At 48.9% G+C, this 23,225-nt stretch overlaps 1 protein-coding gene across 3 annotated transcripts in view; it reads left to right on the top strand.

The window, feature by feature from the left end:
* Window positions 1-23,225, top strand: part of ELFN1 (extracellular leucine rich repeat and fibronectin type III domain containing 1) — a 109,639-nt gene that overhangs the window by 10,541 nt on the left and 75,873 nt on the right. For all 3 annotated transcript variants that reach the window (XM_076351188.1, XM_076351187.1, XM_076351190.1), the window contains exon 2: window positions 12,935-13,047. The gene's annotated coding sequence lies outside the window, so the exon portion shown is untranslated. The remainder of the gene's footprint in view (window positions 1-12,934; window positions 13,048-23,225) is intronic.

The following is a 23,225-nucleotide window of genomic DNA, read 5'->3' as shown; positions in this document are numbered from 1 at the left end:
ACGCTATGATGAGTGCAGCTTTTCAAGAACGGTGCATTGAGCAAATGTCACTCCACAGTCCCAAAACCTATCAAAGCAAATGACAGCAGCTGTAAGCATTAATCATCCAGTATTGTGAAAATAAAGTTGTTGCGATAGAGCATTGCCAAAGGATAAGCGTCTTGGCTTCAGCTCAGTGCTGGTTCCATTAATGCTGCTGGTTCACCAAGGTATTCTAGCAGGAGATCATAATTGCATGGCCCAAGTGCTCATCTTCTGACGTTATTAACTAACTCTTCCCTCTCCAGGCTGGGCAGTTGGTCAGTCTAATCACAAGGAAAAAGCCTGGGACAGCTGAGGAGTTGGAGTAGCTTCTTTTCATCACTTTGCTGATAAGTTTGTGCCTGGCCCTGTTTAAGTAAAAGCAGGGGGGGGTGTGGAGCAGCACTGAAGGGGCATTTCCCACTCACCTTTCTGAGCCCTCATTGCAAAAGAGTAAAGTTCTTAAACCAACGCAAAAAAAGGCAATGATTTTAAAAAAAAAAAAAAAAAGGTATTGAATGTCTGATTTGGGGTATAAAAATACCTACTCCTGCTTTACTCCTGTCCCACGATGTGGCTTGGAAACAAACCCCATAACCCTTGTGCTGGTTCTGCCCCTGCTCAGGGTGCAGCAGGTACAAACACTGTGGGCAGACATAGTGAGGGTGACAGCCAGGGCATCCATAAGGGCTGGCAGGACGAGGGATGTGACCGCTGGTGTTGCTGAGCCGATTAACTCTCGGGGATGGAGGGAGGCACTGCAGTAATGTCACTTCCAGCCACCTTCTCTTGGGAAGGCAGTGCTGAGCAGTGAATTGCAAGGTCTGGTGTGTGGCCCAAAGGGGGTGGAGAGCTGCTGGAAGTGGCTTTCTGCTTAAAATCCAGGAGTTCAAACCTGGCTCTTGTGTTTTATGGCACCATTGAACTTTTACGCTGTCTGGATTTGAGTCTCTGTCCCTAGAGGCTGCAGGGACCTGGTCTGTGCTAGGAAAAGGCTCTTTGCAGACTGCACTGCAGAGCAGGACGCTGAGGTGGGCATGGGACTGAGCTGTGCATCTGCCTGGCTCTGCTGTGCAGACAGGTAGGACTGAAACTGCAGGGTGCAAACAGGCTGGGTGGGGATGGACGCCCGGCTGAGCCCAGCCTGTGTTGCTCACTCAGCCTGGCTCCTTATTTACCTTGTCTAGGGAAATGCGTGGGCACAGGGATAATGCAACTGCTTCTAGAGAACATCTACCACAGAGGAGTAAAAGGAAAACTTCAATAAATTAACACGTTTCAACAGCTATCCCAATTCACAAAGGAGCAGAAATCAGGCGGTGGAGTTTGTGTAACTGCTTCATCTTTAAAGAAAGAAGGAGAAATAAATCTGTGGGATGCAATTCCTAAAGCTCCCCAAGAAATGCTCGCAAAGTGAACACCACCATCCCATCGAAGTTTGTCATGTTGTTTACTGTGTGGGTCAGTTTGCTAATTTTGAGCTTCACTAATGGTTTTGCAGAAATGTCCTCTTCTGTATTAAAATCCTTTCCAGTTGTGAAATCAGTTGTGGGTTCTTTAAATGCTACATTGGCTATAAGAAAAAGCCCCAAACTTTCTGCATGGCTTTTTTCCCTCTCTCTCAATGAAGAATTACTAGTTCTTGTTCTGATTTCCCCCCCCCCCTCCTTTCCAGTCCCTGTCTTACTAAGAAAACAGCCATAAAGCAGCATCATGTTGTATAGCACTCAGGACAATGCACCCTTTTTTTTGCACTGGAACTTGTGATGGGGAAATGGAGTAATACACTTCTCATTTTAATTAGGCTGGGTTGGGAAATAAGTTTGTTTAACTTACTGATCTCACTTTTCTCCCCATTTATTTTGAAATGCTGTTGTTCTTATTTTCAGCAGGCAAAATCTGAAGTATTGTTGCAAATCCTGACTTTCTGTGGTTTAGATTATAAGCAGCTCCTCGGAGCCAGGGCTTGTGGGGTTCCTTGGAGCTGCTGAGTTACAGGTGACCTGTTCTTCTGCAAACAGCGTAAAGATCTGTCTGATCTTCAAAGCTTCAAAGCTGATCAGGTTTTCTGTGACCATCTGAGAGCCCCTTATAATGGTAAAGGGAATCACGCCTGGAGAGCTGACAGCTGCATGCAGTGGGTAAACCTGGAGGTGAAGTGACATGCCCAGGGTTACCCGAGGCGTTGGTGCTGGAGCCTGTGCTGGGACCAAGTCCTTTGACACCTGCTTCTGCTCTAACCATGAGACTTATTTCCTTTCTTTGTCCTTAGTTTTGCAGCGCAAGGAAATTTTTGCTTCATTTGAAATGTTCTCCTAAATCTTGGTGACGGCAGATTGACGTAAGCATGTGCTGGATCAGGGCCTGTTCTCTTATGCATATGGATGCGTACACAGCTGTAAGCGTTTTCCATCTTTAGGCTCTTGCAATCCAAGGGAGAGATCTTCCCTCCCTGCCCACGGATGTGTCCTCTCTCCCCTTGCACCAGGGGCAGCAGTGTTGGGTCCCCTGGCCTCCAGAGTGAGAACATGGGAGTGAATTTGGGTAGAATTGCTGGTTGCTTTGATCATTCATTGTCCATCAAGTTTAATAATGAAGCCAGTGCATGTGTGCAGCCTCCTGGGACACTTGGGAGCTGGGCGTGGCAGCGGGATGAAAGCCCAAGCGTTGTGGTAGGATCTCCCCTGGACCACGTGAGCTGGGAAATTCCTTCCTGCCTGATGCTCTTGGAGGTTTTGGGTTGTGTCTGAGCCCATCAGCAGAGAATTAAGCATTGGTCATGTCTTGTCTTCCAGAGATTGCCCTGGGTCTTGCTTTTACCCAAAGGGGGTGACGCAAACAGGTTGGGTCGGGTGGCAAGGCAAGCGGTGCTCATCCCAGCTGGGCAAATGCAGATGGAAAAGTCCAGGCTTTGCATCCCTCTTGATACGTGATATCCCCTCAGCCATGCCATGGCCCAGATGCTTGCTCAAGAGAGAGCGAAAGGTGCTTCCTCATCACTGTGCAGCACCTGAGCTTTCCTAGAGGTCTCCATCCATTTCCAGTGTGGATTGTGCTCCTGAAGCTCTGAGATCATGATGGATGATGGCCTGATGAAACTCAGGTGGGAGATTAAAAAAAAAAAAGTGGTGGGGAGATCAAGTCAGCCCAAGTCAGTTTAAAACAATTCTATCTTATGCATTACTGTCCCTTTTAATTTAAATGAACCATTTAAATATTTCATCTGTGGAAGAACCCTGAACAAGCTTGTACTACATGCACATGTGTAATGCTTGAGCAGCGGTGGCGAGTGAGCAGGGATGGCAGTGGGGATACCATCCCCACTTGGGGCCGTGCTTATATGGGGGGAAGCAGCTGTGCCCCTTCCAGCCCCGGGCTGGCTGGAGGGTTTTGGTTAAAGTGTTTTACTTGAACAGGGGATTCGTTTTACCCTATAGTCAGTGAAAATTATGGGTGTATTGACAGATTGGGTCTGGAGGTGAGGGCCTCATCCTGCTCCTCTGTGCTTTCTGCCTGCTGGGTGCCCAGTGACTCCAGAGGATGCTCAAAATAGCCCCAAATCAGAGCTGTGCCCGCCCAACCTTGTGGAGAGCCATGAGGTCAATGGTGTAACTGGAAGGAGAATTTGTCCTTCTACCTTTAAAAATGGCTGTATTTTCTTTAATGGCATTTTCCTTAGGGCAGCCCAGGAGCTCACAGGAGTGTGCAGCCCAGTTGAGGTGCTGCTGAGCAGGAAGGGGTGCCGGGACACCCCAGTTAATCCCATTCTTGAAACACATTTGTCTCTAAAAATGAACCAAAACATGCAAAACTCTGTGGGTTTCTTCTTCCTCCCAAAACATTTAATTTTCCTGGCTTCCTATAGCCAGGTTGAAGTAGATGTTTCCTCTGTGGAAAATGCTCTCTGATATCACTAAATAGGATTCTGTAATCTCCAGCAGCTAAACTGTTTAGTTAGGGTCCAAGGGTGGGTGTTTTTATTTTTTTTTTATCCCAGCTCCGTCCATCCTTACCAAAGTGTGGGGTTTCTAGCGATGAGCAATTTGGAGCTTATCGCTGGGAAGTGCCGTGAATTCCAGACCCGTGCTTACACTGGGAGAAAAATGCATTAATTTTTCCACATCAGTAGGAGCTGAAGATTTCACTAAAGGTGTCTCCAGCTGCAAGTAGTGAGATACGGCTCTGCCAGAGAGCTCCAAAGAGGCAGAAACCTGTGTAGAAAATTTAAATGTGGATTTCCTGCCTCGGAAAAACCATCTATAAGGAAAGATGCAGGTGCCGTCTGGCTCTTGGCCATGCAACAGGTAACTCGGGCTCCCCAGTAACGAGGTTGCTGAAGCACAGAGGTGGCTGTCTTGACTTCTCTGATCTGACTTCAGAAATGTTCGTTAGGGAGCCCTGGGCTGGATGCCGGCTGGGCTGGGCTGGCTCGAGGGCTGCAGCATGGCCAGGCACACGTGGGATAGGTTAGAGCTGTCCCTACGAGTGCCTCTCCATGCACTGGTTGCATGGGGTCCTGCCGGGTTGGCTGCTTCTGTCTCTATTTTTATATGTAAAAACTCCATTAACGGTTGTCGTGGCCTGGGATGCTATGGTAACACTGGCTGTGGACAGACCTGAGACGGACTGACCGCAGCCAGGGCAGGGGCGGTCAGGACAAAGTTACCTTCCCAATTACAGCCTCTGGCGGTACATGCTGAAGGAAAACCAATAAGTAAATCGAGCCTCTGTTTGTTGTCCTTAAGGTCTGTCTGTTAGCTAATGAGGCAGATGGCTGAACCTCTTATTAAATAATACTACCTAGCACTTTTGTAGAGTTATAGGTAGTAACTTGGTTAAACCCAAGCTCTGTATCGACAAGGGGCTGAAAACAGCACCTCCTTCTGCTGGTGATTTGATTTCAGTGTGGAGGCTATGCTGGGTATTCTGGTAACGAGGGCAGGTCTGTGCCTCGGTGAGCTCTGCGGAGCAAACCCACCCCGGGAGGGAGCATCACCTCTGCTTGGGCTCAGCCCTTCAGGGCTTGGGCCCCGCAAGCACGGGGCTGAGCACTGCCTGTGCTCACCCAACTGTGAGCAACGGTCGTGGCCGTGGTAAATGTCTGCTTGACCCCTCAGCGCAGCAGTGCCCTGTTTGTGGGGTCCCCGGCAGCTCTCTGTGCCCCCAACTTTGCCTGCTGCCGTGCGCTTCCCATGCAGCATCACGTCTGCTAATTCACCGCTCTGCCCTCTGCCTCGTCCCCCTCCTCACACCCCATGGAGCTGCCATGTGGTTTTGGTGCCGGGCACGTAGCTAATGTCTATTTGTAAGACAATACTTCAGCATTACTTAGTGAAAACACAGGCACCATTGTACAGCTGGTAGCAACATCGATTGAAGTGATATTTAATCCAAGGAAAATACATGATACATAGTCTAGGATTCCTCGCTTACCCATCATATAATGCAGTCCATGGGGATTAAATATCCCTCCTGTAAAGTTGTTTGAGATCAGTGTTATTTGTTTTGCAAATGATCCTGACAGGGATGCTGAGTGCTATTGATTACCAATGGTTCTTTAAAAATTACTATTATACTGCGAATTATGAACCTTGGGGGTATCCAGTTATATGATAATGGAAAGGCATTGGTGTGTAATGACACATGCTTCATAATAAATTTGCTCTTCCTATATAATGGAGATTGAAAGGGACATGATTTATGACTGATAGCATTAGCTGCCTGCCATGGTACGTCCAAGGTAACGTGATGGAGTTGCCTGGTTGTTCATCGTGGCAAGAAGTACTAATGATTAGGAAAGCAATTTAGAAAAAACTGAAGAAAAGCAGCCCTTATTCTGAGCAAAATCTCCTCTATCTTCCTGTTAAAATATGTAAACCACTCTTCTAATTCATAAATAGCTAAAATCCCTCCATCACTCTCTCATTCTCTGCTCCAGAAGTATCTGGACAGATGAAAATCAATGCTGCCAGCCCTAGAGGAACTCCCGGGTTTGCTAGGAAAGCCTTTGCAGAGCTCCTGGCCATGGCTGTGATGAAAGTGCAAATGAGAGCTCTGAATCAGCTGGGAATTTCAATGTGTTGGTGCCCTTGAAGCCAATGGAGGACACTCGTGTTGAGTTCTGTGCTCTCATTCCTGATGATGAACGTGTGATAACACAACCGCTTGTCTTCCAGGCTCTCCTGGTGTTTCCCAGCTCCGTAGCTGAGGACTGAACACTTGATGTGTTTGAGAGGAGCCAAAGAGCTGCTTTGGGCTATGGTAGCTTGAGCGTTGTCGCAGGAACCTTCCCCACCCTGGGGACAGTGCTGGGTGCTGTGACCTTGCCCTTGCCACATATTCTGGGCAGTTGAGAGGTGCTTTCAATTGCCTTTCCATTGTGGGATGGCATGGAGGGCTGGTAGGGAGGATTTGATGCCAGGTCCGCGATGGCTAATGCGTTCAGGAAGGTGTGTAGTGCGAAGGTTAAATCAGATGCTTTTTACCATGGCCGTTCTGTGCTCTTGGCATCCTGCTGCAAATACCAAATGACGGCAATGCAAATAAGCCTTTTCCTCATCACGCTGCTGATCTACAGTGGAGCCCACAGACAGCGAATGCCTGGGTCTGTGCTTCTATATTATCATGCTCAGCAGTCACTGAGCATAGAGAAATACATGTCCAGGAGCCAGTGCCAGCAGAAGCATGTGTAAATCAAAAGGAAGGGAAAAACAGTTTCCCTTCTTCCTCCGGCACCTTCTCAGCATCTTTTGTCGTGAAGTCATGTATCGCACCGACAGTCACCGGGCTGCCACTGTGGAGAAATATCCATGCTCTCCCTTAAGTCCCCTTGGGCAGGAGACCTCCTCCATAGATACTGATTTATTTTCACCCTCTGTTCACTTGTTTTACTGTGCTGCTGTAGGGACACTTCCAGAGTAATTTCTTTAAAGAGACTCGGCACTTGATAACATGGCACTTCAGATGAGGGAAGAAGGAGGTGTGTGCTTGTTTAGCTATTATTCTGTGAGCTGTACGACATCTAAAGACCCAGCTCCAGCCTCCCATGAATCCCACTAGCTCGCTTGGAAATGGGATGGAGGAAGGTTGAAATAGCAAAAGTGAACTTGGAGCCCACACACACTAGTGGTCGGTGGAGGCTGGGTGCATCCCTGATCACGAGCAGGACTGTGCTGTTACCCACCTTATCCAGAGGAATTATTCCCCCTGCCTGAAGTAGAAATAGTGCCCTGGGACGAGGCTGCCAGGCTGCGTCCTGCCAGCCTGGCTCCTGCCAGCCTGGCTCCTCAGAGGAGGCTGGGGATGGCTGAACACCTTCCTCTTAGAGCGATGAGGAAAAAGAGCTCCTTGAGCCAGCACCATGGAAGCAATTTGCAATATAAACACCAGTGCAGAGTAAATAAACCCCCATCCCTTCCCCCTTGTGAGAATGTCATCAGCGGAAATGCTGCCCCTTGACTTGCAATAAAGTAATTATTTATTGTGCTGTTTTCTCAGCCCAAGTCCTCTGCAGGTCATTGTGTGCTCTACCCCATCTTGCGACCCGTTCCTAACCGTACTGTGATTCAGGAGTAATTGACAGCTACAGAGATGCTGTTTGTCATTAGGGAAGGGGTATGTGCAGAGGGGGCTTCGGTTTTGCAATAAAAATTAAATCCCAGGGTTTTGTCAATGCCTCAGATATGGGATTCTCTGCTTATAGCGACAGAGAGCTTTTCAGAGGAATTGCAATTTCAAGATTGTGGAGTAGGGCGAATCCAGGAGGGGAGATCACAAGGGACCTCTGGGAGCCCGCAGCCCAGTTTCCCCCTTGAAGCAGGACTTTTGCTAGTGGTGTATCAGGCTGGTGTTGACTTTGTCTAGACAAGTCTTAAAACACCTCCCAGGATGGATGTAAATGATGGGTTGGCTGCTCGGGTCCCTGCCTCCCTGCGGTAGCAGAGGTACTTGGGAGTACAGGTCACGGGTTTCATCCTGTGACTATGCGGACCCAACGCAAGATCCTCTGGCACTTCAGAAAGGCAGGGGAGGACCCAGGCTGGAAAAGTTTTAGGAGACGGAGGAAGAGGCTGTCTCTGGCTGTTTATTCATCTTCTTTATCATGCCCAGCTGAAGCTGGGTCAATGTACAGAACTGGACAGGAGATGCCCTTATCAGGAGCGTGCTTGACCTCTGCAGAGATGTGCACAGATGTGACTATGCTGGAGAACAAGGTTTTTCCCACCATTACCTTTGTAGATGACCTAACCTGATGTCTCTGATCCAAACCCTCCCAGGAGAGAGAGCTCTTTTCCAAGAACTCTTTGAATAGCAAACACTTCACAGTGACCCAGGGGAGGCTGGAGTGGGAGGAAAAGAGCCCTTGTCTGTCTCAGCTGCACTGGGTTGGGTGGACCTAAAAGTAGCAGGTGTGAATGCTATTGGCACTGTCATTACCTTAATCCTTTGTGTCACAGTTGTAGTGGGATATTGTCACACATATGGATCCTGGGAGGTCTTTTGATCCAGTGTTGCATCACATTTTATGATAAAAATCAATGTAAAATGGTTGTGACTGGGCTGACACAGCCCCAATAACTGGCTGCATAAGCCAGTCACCAAGTCAGTTTGCGCAGCAGCAAAGCAATGCATAATTCAGGAGGGATCTCTGAGTGACAAAGGGAACATAGGGGCCGCACAGCTGTCACTGTGTTGTGCAAAGCAAGTTGGTTGGGGTGCAGGTGGGGAGTCCTCTCTGCCCCCCTGAATGCCGTAGGCAGAACCTGAGTATCCTTAGAGGGACCAGTGTCGCTGGGGTTGTGTTGCGTGAAGGTGAGCCACAGACCGGGACAGGGTTTGCTTCTCTTTGGAAGGATTTATCTGGAAAATGTGGATACACGAGTATTTCTAGGGTACCTGCCGTGACCCCTCCCCACCCTGGACCATTTCCAGTCCTTACACAAGCACTTGTGTGTGTGTCAAGCAACACCTTCCTGCCCCGATAGCATTCCCCCTTGCTGGGGGAGAGTGAGATAGGCAAAGGGGGCCTCAGGGGCAATGTGGCTGTGGTTTAGAGAAGCTTGTAAAAGGTTTGATCCTACCTTAGGAAGACTTTCTCCCTCTCTTGTGTGCTAGTGTTGACTTTCAATTTGTTATTTTCCCTGCTGTTGTAATGAAAGTCCAAGTGCTACACAACTGCAGAGATCCTGACATTGGAAAGCAGCAGCCAGCATGCACCATTTCTCTGGAAAAAGGGATCCATCCAAATGGTTCCTTTATGTCATGCTCTAATTTTGCCACTGTTGGTTTATTTTTGTTTTTGGCTTCTTTTTTTCACTGTATTCTTAAAACTTCCCTTTCAGGGCTTAACAGCTTAACCATTTCAAAATCATGCCAAGCGGAAATGTAGCATACGATTTTCTCGCTAAATATTGTGCTGATTGCTCAAATGTATTCTGGATTTGTAGAAAAGCTGCAAAAAACTGGGCTGAAAGAGGGTGAGAATTAGCACTCAGATGAGGAGCCAGGTCTTTGCATGCTTAGGAAAGATCTGGGTAAGCAAAGAAAGTGCTCCTTGCCACCTTCTTGCTCTGCAGCATCTCGTATTGGCGTGGCACACAGCGGTATTGGTGGGCAGGAGGGTGGGTAGACGTGTGCTGAAGCACAGATCTTAGTCCTGAGGCTTGTACAGTCTTTAAACATGGGTCTTGGTCCTGGTTCTTGGTCCCTGATATCTGAATTATGCTCCAGGCTCTGCTGCTGGATTCCTCTCTGGGTTTCAGCAGCTACCTCAATCTCTTGGGCCTCTCTCTCTTTTCCGCAGGAACGGGATTATAGTACCAAAAATAGCCTATTTTCCAAGAAGGGGCTCTTTGTGACTCTCCTCTGTAAAACACCTCTTTCTCCCTATTCCTCCAAGTGAAATACAAAGGAGATGTGATTTGCCATCAATGCCGATGTGCCAGAGCCAGCAGGAAAACGTTGCTGCTGGTGTGCAAAGGATGCTTTCCACTTGCACACGTGCCCTTCTGATGCCCTGAATTTCTGCTGAGGTTGGTGGCTCCCTGCTCTGCTTGTCCTGCTGAGGATTCAGGGTAGAAATGGCCCTGCTCTTGGTTGCCGCCGGTACTGATGGAGCACCTCTGTTGGGAGCAGGTGCTGCTTTTGGGAGGTGAGATGAGTGTTACCTGGTCACAGGGACAGTCCTGTCCCATGAGAACTCATTTGTGAAGGGTCTGTTGTGACTTTTGTTTGACTCATGCTCCCATGAGATCGTAAAGAGCTTCCATTTTCCCAGGGAGGAAGAGGGCAAAGAACGCTTCTGGAAATGCAGACTTTCCCTTACAGCTAAAGTGGGTTATCGCCATCTAATGACTACTGTGATGTAGGTCACTGTGCAAACCTGGGCTCTCGGGGTGATGATACGGGTGCAGACTGGGACACAAGAAGACAACTTGGTGTTGCAGAGCTGGGAGGTTGGTGTGAGTCCTCCTTTCCAAACGGAGTTTTTTTTCTGCTGTTTCTGGCTTTTTATGGTGGTTCACATTAAAGACCTTTGAGGTTCCTCACTAGTTGCAGAAAATGCCCATGGCCCTGAGCTGCAGAGCTGGGCTCTGGATCACGGCAGCCTCTGTTAAAGATGCTCTAAGCTGGAATTTGCTCTTTCATTATAGTTCTTAGGCTTGTGGAGTGAAGTGAGGGAGAGCTGATGATTATTAGTAGCTTTAAAATTAATAATGCTCTTTATTGTGTTTAATCTTTCATTAATAATAAATATAATACACGCTGTGTTGTATCTAGACCAAGAAATGCTGGGGTTCCTGCAGTGCTACAGCTTGGGCAGCTGGAAGCTCCATGTTGTCGTGAGCAAGGGGTTCCCCAAATCAGGCCCGTTCAGTAGAGGATGTGGGGAAGGGTTCAGTTTGATTTCCACAACTCTTGCCTGCGTAAATCCTGGTGCAGGGGACATGCCAGATCCTGTGCCCTGTCAGTGCCGTGTGCCTTTGAAGCAGCTCCAAGTCCCTGCTTGCATCACGGAGACCAAGAGCCTGAATGTGGCCCTGTGATTTATTTATAATATTCCTGGGGGACGGGGAGGGCATGTGAAGGTCTCTGGGCTGCAGGCAGAGGTGAAGAGCGCAGCATAGATAGAAACCACGGAGTGATGGTGCAAATCACGGACGTGCAGTGAGGAGGGCAGGCAGGCAGGCACATTCGCTGCTTACAAAAATTCTGGCTATTTGGGGTGCAGGAGAAGGGAGGAGAGGGATTCCTCTGCCTCTCCCCGTCTCCCTGCTGGCTGACGGGGTTGGCACATGCGGAACAGCTTGGCTTGATGCTTCAGCGGATAGTCTCCAGGCGGTGTGATAGTCTGCTCAGAGCTGGGAGGTGGGGAGCACTAAGGAAGCTGGGGGGCAAAATGTCTTGCCATGATCTTCAAGAAACAGTAACGAAGAGCACTTTCTGGTATTGTTTGTATTGTAGGAAATTTCCCCCTCCCTTTTCAATTAATAACTATCGGTGTAGACACTTTCCTAGCTTGTAGGGGAACAAAACTGAAGAAACCAGTTGCAGTCATGTTGTTGGAGAGTGTCCGGCTCCACTTGAGTTGTTTTTCCACTATTTGGGTAAATAAGTTAAGACAATAAGAAGGGCTGCTGAGATAGTTGGCAGTGAAATTAATCCCCCAGGAGATGAGGGCAATGTTGTTTGTTGGTGGGGAGCTGCCTGTGCATGAGGGGTCAGTCTTGCAGTTATGTAGAGGGAAGGGAAACAAACGGTCTCTGTTTTAGCACTGGATTCATTGCAAGGAGATGTGCCAAGGATCATTAGTGCCACAGCCGCCATTATCTTTTGCTTGGATTAGTTTTTTCCCTTTTTCTTTTTTTTTTTAAGGCAAAAATAATGGCTGGTTCCCGTTAGATCAGATATGGACAAAATAATAGCGGTATCACAAAGATTGAGGTCTGCAAGATTAAATTTGAAAGGGAGGAGAAATGATAGCTTTGGCCCTGTTTGCTGTTACACCAGCTGTATGGATAAATGACTGTATGCAGATAAGCAGGGAAAAAATAAAAGGGATGCTCAGGAAGAGAAGTTAAGAAAAATAGGAACTAATCAGCAGATTCAACCACTGTAATAATGCAGTAAACATGGAAAATGGCATTATATTAGCTCCTCTGCTTCTTATTGTATATACTAGCCACAAAGTCATCAATAGGCAGTTCGCTGTAAAGATGCAGCGCTGCAGATATCGGAGCTCCCCCCTCCCGGAGGAAGGCGTTTGCGATGCTAAAGGGGAAAGTTGTCTCTCAAACTGTGTAAGGAAGAGGTGGTTCAAGTCGAGCTGGAGAAATGCTCGCAGGCCTCAGAGTTAAAAATCTGCTCTTGAGAACAGGACGGCCGGTCTGTTTGTCCCCAGTGCCTAGGCAGCGGTACGTGCTGAGGCATGGCTTCTTTGCAGTCCTGGGATGTTCCCCTGGTGCAGGAGAAATTGGTCTGCTGCAGATTTAAAAAAAAAAAATAATATATATATATATTTTACTAGTGAACTCAATTTCCATTTTGTTCAATTTCTCACAAAGAATGACAAGTAGCCACTGCAGCCTTTTCCCTTGAGTTCAAGTAAAACCAGCATGTAACACTATGTGCAAATTAGCTTCATCCCTCTGGCTCCCAGTTAAAGTAGGAACTACTCAGTCTGGGGTCCCTCTCAAAATATCCATTTAAACCATGTAATGATTCTGACTCTCTCATGCATAGAAAGAAAATCTGCGATTTATTTTTAAAGCTTTGAACCCCAAACATGGTCAATCATGGGGGGGGGGAAGGATTAAAAAAGAAAAGAGAAAGTCATGATAATGCAAAGCTGGAAGAAAAAGCAGCCCTACGCTTTACAGTAAAATCCGTTTCCTTTGCACTTTTATATTAACAGCTCCAACTATGATCAGTGCATAAATCTACCCGCAACACAGGATGTTGGAAAACTACCAAGAGACAGCAACGTCCTCCCGGCTGCTTGGTGAGAAAGGAAGGATGCACCTTCAGGTATGGGCTGGTATATGGTTTTATTCTCTGTTCCCCATTTGCATTGCACTAAACCTGCTTGTTGCATTGACTAGAGGGGGGAAATAAGGTGTTTGCAAGAGGGGAAACTTCAGAAGTGATTCTCTAAACTTGTCTCAAGCCACAGATAAGCTGTCTGCCTGGGACCCGCTCTGCAGGCTCTACCTGGTCTGCCTGACTGGGCAGAGGTGGTTAACAGTGGTGTTTTGTCCTGCATTTGCTGTTGGTCTTGAATCTGCCCCTGTGGAAGTGTATTGTCCAACTCCCCTCAATGATAACAGGGTTAGTGCAGCGCTGGGTGCTCCTGCAGCCAGGAGTGAGGCAGCTCTGCTCCCCTCCCTGCAGCAGCATTGGGAAGCAGAGCACACGCACTGCAATTACCCCCTCCCCGGGTCAAGTCGCACATTGCATATGAAATTGCTGCTTCCCTGGCACTGTAGCCACTTCTTAGAGATTGCTCGAAGAGCTGAGCAGGATGAAGCCACGTTGGCTGCTGCTGCTGAGCAGCCTTTTCAGTGTAGGAGCAGAGCTAGACACTCCTCCCGGGCTTTCTTAATCCAGCCTCGATCCATCCACTTCAAACAGGAGCCTTGTTTTAGGGTTGTGCCGAGCACTCGAGTCTCCCAACAAGCTGCTTTCATGCCTGTAAGGGCCAGCAACAAGCCAAAAAGCCAGTTTTACTTTGCTTTGAAGAAGATGGGGATTGCTCGCTGTGAGCAGGGGAGGACGGAGGGGAGCAGCGGTTCCCAGGACAGGGAAACAGAGGGCTGGTGACTTCCTGAACAGGGATTTTCTGACAGTTGTCTGACACATTGGGCTCAACCCTGACAGACCACTGACCCTGAAACACTGGCCCAGCATGGCAACTGGATTATAGCCATCACATCCATCTCCCTAGGGAGAAAAAAGAGGTTTCCAGCCCGAGAGGCCAGTTTAAAACAAGCCGGCCTTCTCCTGTATATAAGGTGATGTTGTGCTTTCCTAAATATGTGGTCCTGGAGCACGCAAGGACCCAAGAACTGCTTAATTCTTGGCAACTGGTCAGTGCTGCCATGTTGCGGGTTGGGGTTTCTCATTTATCTGGGTTGGTTGGTTGGTTGTTTTGTCTCCTGAGAAGTGGTTTGAGGCAATAACATGAATTAGCCTATCCGTTGTCTTGGTGTTTATAAATGCATGTCCAATGGGACTCACTGCTTTCAGTAAAGCCCTTTCTTTTCATGGTGTCCATCAGTCCAGTTTGCATTTCCCCACCGCGGTGCTTGTGTTTGCTCCCTGCAGTGACCGTTTGGCACTTGCAGTGGACAGAATGCTCTCGCTTGGGGCTGGCTTTCACCCGAAGCCTCTTAGGAGATGGCATTGTGTCAGCATTGGGGTGCCCCGCGTGTAACGTGGGCTGCAGAGGAAGCCTGTGGTGGGACCTGGTGCCCTGACGTCTGTTGGAGCGTGGCCATGCCGGTGGGTAAATAGGGTCCAGAAAGGAGTTGCAGATTTCATTGCTTGAATAGGTCTTTGTTTCACGGCTGTGTTGGCCAGCACCAAGGTTTCCTCGTCTGTGGGAAGGGCTGGGTATCTTAGACAAGCAGCTTAGATAGAGTTGTGACCACTGAGGACTCTTGGAGTGGTGTTGGGTCCCGTTTGCGTCTGCATTAGTTATACAGGTACTTTTATACATATTTTCCAAAGAAAAAGATGAGGATGCAAAATGGGGGATAGGTGTTAGAAGAGGGGTGGGTGATAAAGCTGCTCTCTTGGTGCAGGGTAACTGTTGTGCTGAGCTTTCAGCTGGTTTTCCAGCTTTCTGCAACTTCTGCCTTGGCCATGGTGCTTCATCAGCACGCGTTTCACCATGGCAAGCTCTCCCCACAGGTCCTCTGCAGCCAGGGCTGGTTTATGTTTTCCCCTTTAGTCTCCCCTGCACTGAAACGCACCATGCACAAGCGTCAAAGCCTGACACCACATGCCAAGAGATGCTGCAAAGGTGGGGTTTGCTCCCTGCAACCTGCCATTCCCACCCCGTGTTTCTTGGGAGACCTCCGGCGTCCCACCAGGTCCATGGTGGAGATACTTTTTTCACCCCTTCCCATCCTACATGTGACCCCTCGTGCTGCGGCACATCCATGAATGTCTCCTTCGTCCTGGGGAACCCCATGTTAGTACAGGGAATCATCGGGCAATGCTGCACATTCAATAGCTTGCTCCTCTCGAGCAAGACGAGGGCTGAGCATAACGCCTTTTAATGTTCCTTCTCCTAATTATCCTCTTAATTACTCGATGAAATGCCCAATGAAACAAATCACTGTAATTTCTATTTTATTCTCCGCCTTTTGCAGTTTACTTAAGAGCGCAGGATCCATTAAGGAGGCACTTTCTCATGAGGGAATGCTTTCCAATAGATCATACTTACAAAATGGTTTTATGTTCCTATCCTGTGTTTCATCCTCATTTTCCGTGCCAGTTTGCTAATTACCGGAGACACTGGTGGTTGGGAAGCACTGCCTCCCTTGCTGCCCATCCCCGCCGCGGTGAAGTCGCAGTGCTGAGTTTGTGACATCCCCATGGCAATGAGTTTGTGACATCCCCATGGCAACGGCCCGTGATGTCACTAGTGGGGATTACAACTTTGCGAAGCATCCAGGCGCAGGCAGCAGGGCCAGAACTCTTGGACTCTCACATGTCTTTAAAGAGAGAGGAATTAAAACGCAGGGAAGTCTTTAAGAATGCTTTAGACTTTTCCTTTTTTCCCCGAAGGAGGGAAGGGTGGTGACTGTGGGGCTGCCACCAGCAGTCCCATCCCCTGGTGCGCAGCAAGCCTAGCTCCCTCTGCAAACTTGGGGTTTGCTTGGGGGGGAGCTGAGCCCCGCAGTGGCCCTGGTGCAGGAGCCTGTGGCCAAGGGCTGGTGCATTGGGTGTCCCGTCCCCACCCCCACCCCCCAACATCTCTGGGGGCTGTGGGTGTCCCCCCACCCCATGCAACTACCTCTGGCTCTGCACTGCTCAGTGATACAGTGAACCCAAAGCAAACCCGGGGGCCGTAGACCCCTGCAGGCCCCCTGCCCATGCTCTGCCCCCAGTCCAGACTGGTGTCTCCACTGGCTTTCTTTAGCGCTTTTTGTCTAATACTCATAGTATTAGCATAATAAGATGCTGTTCATGCACAGACAGCGAGGGAGGAAGATTCATGTGCATACATCTCTAGCAACAGGAAAAATCACGTAATAACAACACTTTAGTTTGCACCTGGAGAGGAAATCCAGCTCACAGGGCCGGTACCACAAACTGCGCAGGGCGTTTAAACCGATGGCCTGAAAACTTACATGGGGAAGCCACCTGACTGATATTTATGTACCTTATTTAGCCAGCAGAAGCAAATCAAGCAGGCAGAAGAATCAATCTCTTTATTTTAGTTTTTCTAGAGTAGGAATAAAAATGATATTTCAAAGGCCGACGTGTCTCAGCTGAGCGGCGGTGGGGAAAAGCAGGCGCCGCAGAACATACTGTCCTGTCTCCCGGTTTCTCAGATCATAACTTCTAAGCTGGATTCAATAGAAATAAATGTTCAGTAGTTCCAGTGGTGACCTTTGGAAACAGAGCTAATGGAACAAGACAAAAAAATCGTTACAACATTTTGACAAGCGCTTAAATATTTAATGCTGTGCACGGCACAGCCCAATTGTGGGGAGTTGGTAGTGCACCTGCAGGAAGCCGTGCCCTTCGTTAGCGAGAGATGGGGTCCTCCTGCAGACGGGGGGAAATGAAGCAAATGCTATTTGAGCTGTGCGTTAGTAAACAAGCTGAGGGCAGCTATGGCTTCAGCAGTCCCGTGCCGTGCAGCAGGCGAAGGGCTCGGTGGTGTTTCCCGTGCTGGGGACCTGTGGAGGAAGAGGGAGGAGGGTGGCCAGTTCTTGGAGAGAGCCGGTGGAGGAGAATGCGTAACATTACCCCGAGCCGAGACGGGGAACATGAAGAGGCTGCAGTGTAAATAGGATCTGCTGAAATCCTTCCAAAGCAGGCTTAAGAATTAAGAGCCATCAATGTCACATTGAGGGTCACTGGCTGCAGGACACCTCTGGCCAGCACCCGGCCTCCCCCCGTGCCTCTGTTTAGCCCCATCTGAGCATGAGGAAACACATCCTTTGTTTTGGAGCCCACCCAGCCATTGCCCTCTGCCACAGAATGGTGAATCTCAGTGAGGAGAGCCTCTAAAAAGCAAACTTGTCTGGAGGGGAAGGATCAGACTGTGCACACCGAGGTTTGCTTTGAATCTGGGTGTCATTAGGAAGTTAACAATGGGGGAAGGTGGTGGGGAAAGAAGGCAGCGAATGTACTGGCTGGGTTCACATCACTTTCATGCAGAGGGCTGACGGCTGGCCCATCAGCAACACTGATGGAGACTAACCTGAAGAGGTGTCAGCCAGCCCATGGTCCCTGTGTGTCAGGGATGGCGTGGTTTGCTTGCTCAGATACTTCTTCCCATGCCCATGGGACTCGCAGTGAAGCCACCGTGCTGCATCTCCAGGCTGGGGGTGCTGGCCGTGCCCTGCCTCCCCCCGGGGCTGGATCCCCCCTCCAGCTTGCTGCGGGGTCTCGTTCAGAGGAGTCATGGCATTGAGCGATGCTCCAGCAGCATGGCTGTGCCGTGGCAGCCTGTGTGCACCTGCAACATCCTGGTCTCAAATAACACCTGCCCAACACCAGCATGGGAGTATTGGTGGGACTGGCCAGAGCTGGGATGGAGCCCACCATGAAACCTGCAGGAGTGCCCCATCTGGGAGTGAGCTTCCAGTGCGGCTCAGACGCTTTGATCCTGCCCTGGCCACGCTGACTCATGGCAGAGTGGGGCCTTTCATCTGCCACCACCGAGCAGAAAGCCACCGGTGCCACATAACATGCGCATACCCATTAGTCTCGCAAAGCAGGGCTGCCTTTCCCAGCCACATGCAGGCAGCGAGTGGAGCCCCGGAGGGACTGCCCTGAGTGACAAACCTCTGTCTCATCTGGGACTCCCAATGGAGGAGGTTTGGTTTTTTGTTTCCCCCACCCCCTCCACCTTTCTCCTTATTTTCCACAGCCGGGAACAACTGGTCGGAGCGGGGAGATTTTCACACATCATTAGAGCAGAGTGTCCAACTCCACACAGAAATCAACCCCAATCAGAGCGATTTAAAAGGCAGCACTTCTTCTAATCATCTGGGGATGCTCAGATTTGTTAGTGTGAACTGAGTGTTCCCATACGCATGGGAGAAGCAGGGGCATGGAGTGATGGGAAATGACGCTGAGAATGAGACCCATGGTATTAAAAAGCAATGGCTCCTCATCTGTACATCAACCCCGGGGCAGACCTGGTGGATTAGGTCCTTCACTTACTGCTTCTTCTTGTTTTCCTCCATGGGTGACTGGAGGTAGCCACGGGTCCATGTCTGCATGAGCAGGGCCTGCGGAAGGGCTGCTGTCTGCAGCTGAGACCTTGAGCAAGAGGTGATGTACAAAAATGTTCCTAAGCAGGAGAAAGCCTTTCTGCATTTCTGGCTCATGAGGTGGAAGCATCCCTCTGTGCAAGGACCTGAGCATTGGAGGTGTCTGAGAGAATCGCGGGCACTGCATCAACCTACGGCTCCACAAATCCCTCAAGAATGAATGAGTTACCTGAAATTTGGGAGCTGTGCTTCACCTCTCACTGTCCCAGCCAGCAACCCTGACACCAGACAGCTGTAAAAGTGTGTCCTGGGCTTTGTGAAGCAATGCAGCTCCATGTCTGTGCGAGCACCGGGAGACATACAGGCACAAAGTCCCTCCTTTCTAAACTACATCCACAGCCCTGCATGCCTGCAAAGCCATGCAAACACAGCACTGCGATATGCACGCTGTATTTTTTCCTAACTGTGTGCAACCATGCGACCTTCTCTTGGCCTTCTCCCAGGCCTGCCACAGCCCCACGTGCTACATACATTGCACGTGGATGCGGGAAGGACAAACGCATGAGAAACATCACAGAATTACCAATGCACCTGACTGCAGGAAGATGAATGTCCTTCCCAAACGCTCTGGCATGCGCAGAGGCGCTTCCACAGTGTCCGTGTCTTAGAGCTTTCAATGCTTATGATTTGTCCAAGGGCAACTTCGCAAAATGTCAATGTTTTTATCAAAATTCCCTGTGACAGACTTCAAGTTTTAATTAAAGGAACTTGGTTTGGTTTTGATTTTTTTTTTTTTTTTAAAAATGGGTACTAGATTTTTTTTTTCTAAGAAAGCAAATGTTTTTTTCAAGGAAAAAAAATGCCTGTCCCTGTTTATTTGCTACTTTGCTGTGTCTTTTTGGCTAACTTGCTTTCTAAGACAACCCCATGAGCCGCTCCATGAGGAAGCTCAGCAGCCTGGTGGCCATGTCTCTCAGGTTCCTCTGGGCAGGTTGCACCACCAGGACTGGCCGAGGCAGCATGCACACACCATGGGGTCAGGATCCGTGCGTGCAAAGACATCTACAACCCTGTACACACACCCACCTGGCACTGCAGATGAAGTCAGCAACTTGCAGACACGGTTCTGCCTGCAAATCCCTGAGACCAGCAGTAACGTAGGCAAAGACTGGGAGAAATTTTTCCATTAACCTCTGAAACCCAGGAACTTTGTGCTTGTGAAGCAATCAGGTTGGTGTTCTGCCCTTACTGCCACTAATTAAGGATTGGTAGGACTGAAGGCAACAGTGTAAGAGGCAGCCACGATGTTCTTCTGGACTTTGATTTGATCTCTGCCTTTCATGGTCTTCCCTTTTGCTCTTGCTCATAGGTTTTAAAAGCAAGTCTTTGATGGAAGGTGACAAAATCTCACTTAAGCAGAGGTTTTTTTGGCAACAAACATTTGCCTTTTGGAGCTGCCCTCCTCTGTTGGGTAAACATGAAATTATCATCTTTGACTGGAACTGATCCTCTGGAGCCATGTTATTCCACTGGGGAAAGGTATTTTCACCCATTTTCAATGTGGATTATTTTTGTGACTGACTGTAATAGTTTCTTTGGTGGTATTAGGGCTTATTATGTCAGGATTTATTTTGGCATGAAGTGATTTGACATGCTGTAGTCCTGTTATTTTCCTTTGCACGGTGAAATCCAAGAGGCCATGTCCTGCTTCCTTCACGGGCATGTTGGAAACAACCTCTCTGCAGATGGACCCGTCTCCCAAGGTCAGCTTTCCCCAGTCGCTTCGTAACTGCTAAAGGAGCAAATTTAAGGGAACAAATTTCCTGTAAAAGACATGTAAAAACTCATCTAGGTGAAAAATCTATATAGAAAAGCCTCCTATAAAGAGGAGGAGAGGACCACGAAGGAGGGGATTGAACCTTCAGAGGAGCAAGCATCGAGAACTCCCCGGCATCAGTAGAGGGGTTAGCAGCAAAAAATGCAAGTGAGGATTAAATGTAGATTATACTGCAGCAATGCTGAAATATTGTCAGTGCTGAGACATCTAATAAAGGGCTTTATTTCTTCAGAATAAGAACTTCTGGACCCAAAGCAGTCCTAGACATCACTCTTCAGGTGTTACTCATGATGAGGTGGTGAGGCAATGCGTATATTGGCTAAGGCAGTGTGCTGTGGCATCTGGTACCTCTGGGAGCCCTTGGCAATGCAAACTGGTGGACTTGCTCCCCAAGGTACATGTAATACGGGATTTTGGCAACCACTCCTCCGTCAAACACTCCTCGTGCTCCACCAGATATCAGAAGAAAAGGTTCACTTAAAACCCTTCAGTGCTGTTCACTGCCAGATAGAAATGAATTGGTAACACTGGCATTAAACTGGTTGCCGTTCTCCTAGCTCCATTAACATCATTAAAATCATCCAGGACCTTTGGTGTATGGTGCTCCTGTCTTACTGGGATTGAGAAAGGACTTGGTTCATGACTTTTGGTCTGTTCTCAGCCAAAATGAAGGTTTATGTGTAGGAGCTCCTTGGGCTGTGCAGTCAGCCAGTCTCGAGCCTTTCTGGGTTTTGCAGTCTCAGCTGAACACCTCCACAGGTCAAGCACCAACTCAGATCAAACTTCGGCATGTAGAGGTGGATGATACGGATGGATTGACTAGCCTGCACTGATAGAGATGGTGGAGGCGTGGAAATTAGGACTTTACTTGCCCCCAAATCCCGCCATACTCAACATAGGGCGATGGGCAACTCTGACCTCCTCAACCTGAAGTCTGGGTCACGCTCTGCTTAGGCAAGGGGAGGCATCTGCAGCCTGCTGAGCAGACTTGTCCAGTTTCTTTCACAAGCTGAGACCCTGCAGGGGTGCATGCGGGAAGGGGACGAGCCCTCTGCTCCATAACACAGTGAGCAAGGCAGCCCTTGCGCCCCATGTGTGGCAATGGGGCACCCATAGGTCCCCTAGCAAGAGCCCTGGGGCTGGGAGGAGCAGGAGGCTGTCTGTCCATCTGTCTGTCCTCTCCCACCACATGAGCCCGAGTCAGTCTCAGCTACTTTTGGCAGCCCGATTCCCTGCTCCAGCAAGTGCTGGGCTGCTCAGGAGGTGGCAGGGAGAGGAACACTCTGTTCGGCAGCTGCACATTCCATTAATTTAATGAGGATTTTTTTTTTTTTTTTACAAGGCAGATGGTAAAATAGCTATTTTCTGTTGTCTAATAAATACCATCAGCAAGGCAGAAAATGTGCAATCTCGCCAAGTCTTTTCTGATTCCTCACCCTCCTGTACCAATGCATTTCCCTGTTCTCTGCTGGCAGCCAGTGGATCTGGATGGTGGGATGGGAGGGAGAGATGGGACACCAAAGGCAAGTCCGAAATTGCTGGTGGGACCTGCGCAATAAAACGGCAGCTTCCCCTGATTGGGCAGAGCCTCTGTGTCCTGCTGGGAGAGCTGCACCCTGGCAGCCTTTGCCGATCCAATTCTCACTTCATCTGATTGCAGTAATAACAACTCGCACAAATTTCCTGCCTCAACCTGAAATCTTCCAGCTCTGCAATGCAAATAATATAATGTGTGATGAGGAGCCCGATGACGGCGATAATAATAATAATAGTGATGATGCCTTTATTCAATGAATGAGTGAATCAAGCAAGCAAAAATAAATGGTATTCAGAGCCTGAAAATCAATAGGAAGAGAAATCAGGAGGAAATGCAGGGGGAATTGCATCTCTGGGGGAGCGCTGTCCTTAGGAATGGCATGAAGGAGAGATGAGCAAAGCCCTTTTGGGCTGGGCACTCCTTGTCAGCCCGTGTCGCTCCGGGGCTCGCTCCTCTCCTGTGATTATATTGCATTCGCTGAGCTCACTGCTGCTCTGTGCCTGGTCCCGGCCTCTCTGTGATCTCTTTGGCCCCCTTGATTTACGGCTCTCATGGGCTCTCTGAATGTGTCTAAGCAGTTGGCAGGCTACAGACCTGACCTGGGGTTGGGTAATAACTTGTCTTTTGTCCCATGCCCAGGAGGTTGGCCATAAAAAAGCTCCAGACATCAATTTTCCTCTCCACCGGGGTGGAATTGCAAAATGATGAGTTGGTCTTTGCCCTCATTTATATCTCCTTTCCCTTTCTCCTCCTCTTTTTATCTTTCTCTTTTCTCCTTACCCTTCTGCTCATTGCTCTCTTCTTCAACCCCCTTCCACTATCTCCTCCATCATTTATCAGCCTCCCTCCCCTCTGCACATCACTGCTTCTCTCTCCCCCTCTTGCCCTCTTCTGCCTCATTTTTTCCATGCGTTTCTTTCCCATCTCAAAACTTCCATGCTTTTTCTTGCTGCGCATAACAGTTTGATATCCTCACCCGTAATAGCGTGCTAATACAGTAATTCTACAAGAGACCCTTTAAAAACCTAAAGCCTTGGCAGGCGGTAAAACTCACCTTTTAACTTGGCTTCCTCTTTATCAGGGATTCATTTCAGACAGGATTTCCATGTGCACAGCTCTGCCACTCTGTTAGTAAAAAAAGGATTAATTCCTGCAACAGGTGAATACGTTTCACAGCTCTGATGAGCAGGATATATCCTCCACTTCCTGCAGGTACATGGGAGATTTAATCATCTAACATGGTGCTTCTCTTTGTCGAGCGTGTGCTTAAAGGGTTGTGTTACATACCTGCATCTGTGCAGAGACCTCCTGGGGAATGCCCTCTTTCACCAGCGGGGCATTCCCATGAAACCTTTGCATTATCCGAGGGATT

Source organism: Aptenodytes patagonicus, chromosome 13 (genome assembly GCF_965638725.1).
Source record: "Aptenodytes patagonicus chromosome 13, bAptPat1.pri.cur, whole genome shotgun sequence".
Taxonomy (NCBI): Eukaryota; Metazoa; Chordata; class Aves; order Sphenisciformes; family Spheniscidae; genus Aptenodytes; species Aptenodytes patagonicus.
The sequence above is the reverse complement of the archived record's forward strand: the minus strand, read 5'-3'. Positions and strand labels throughout refer to the sequence as shown.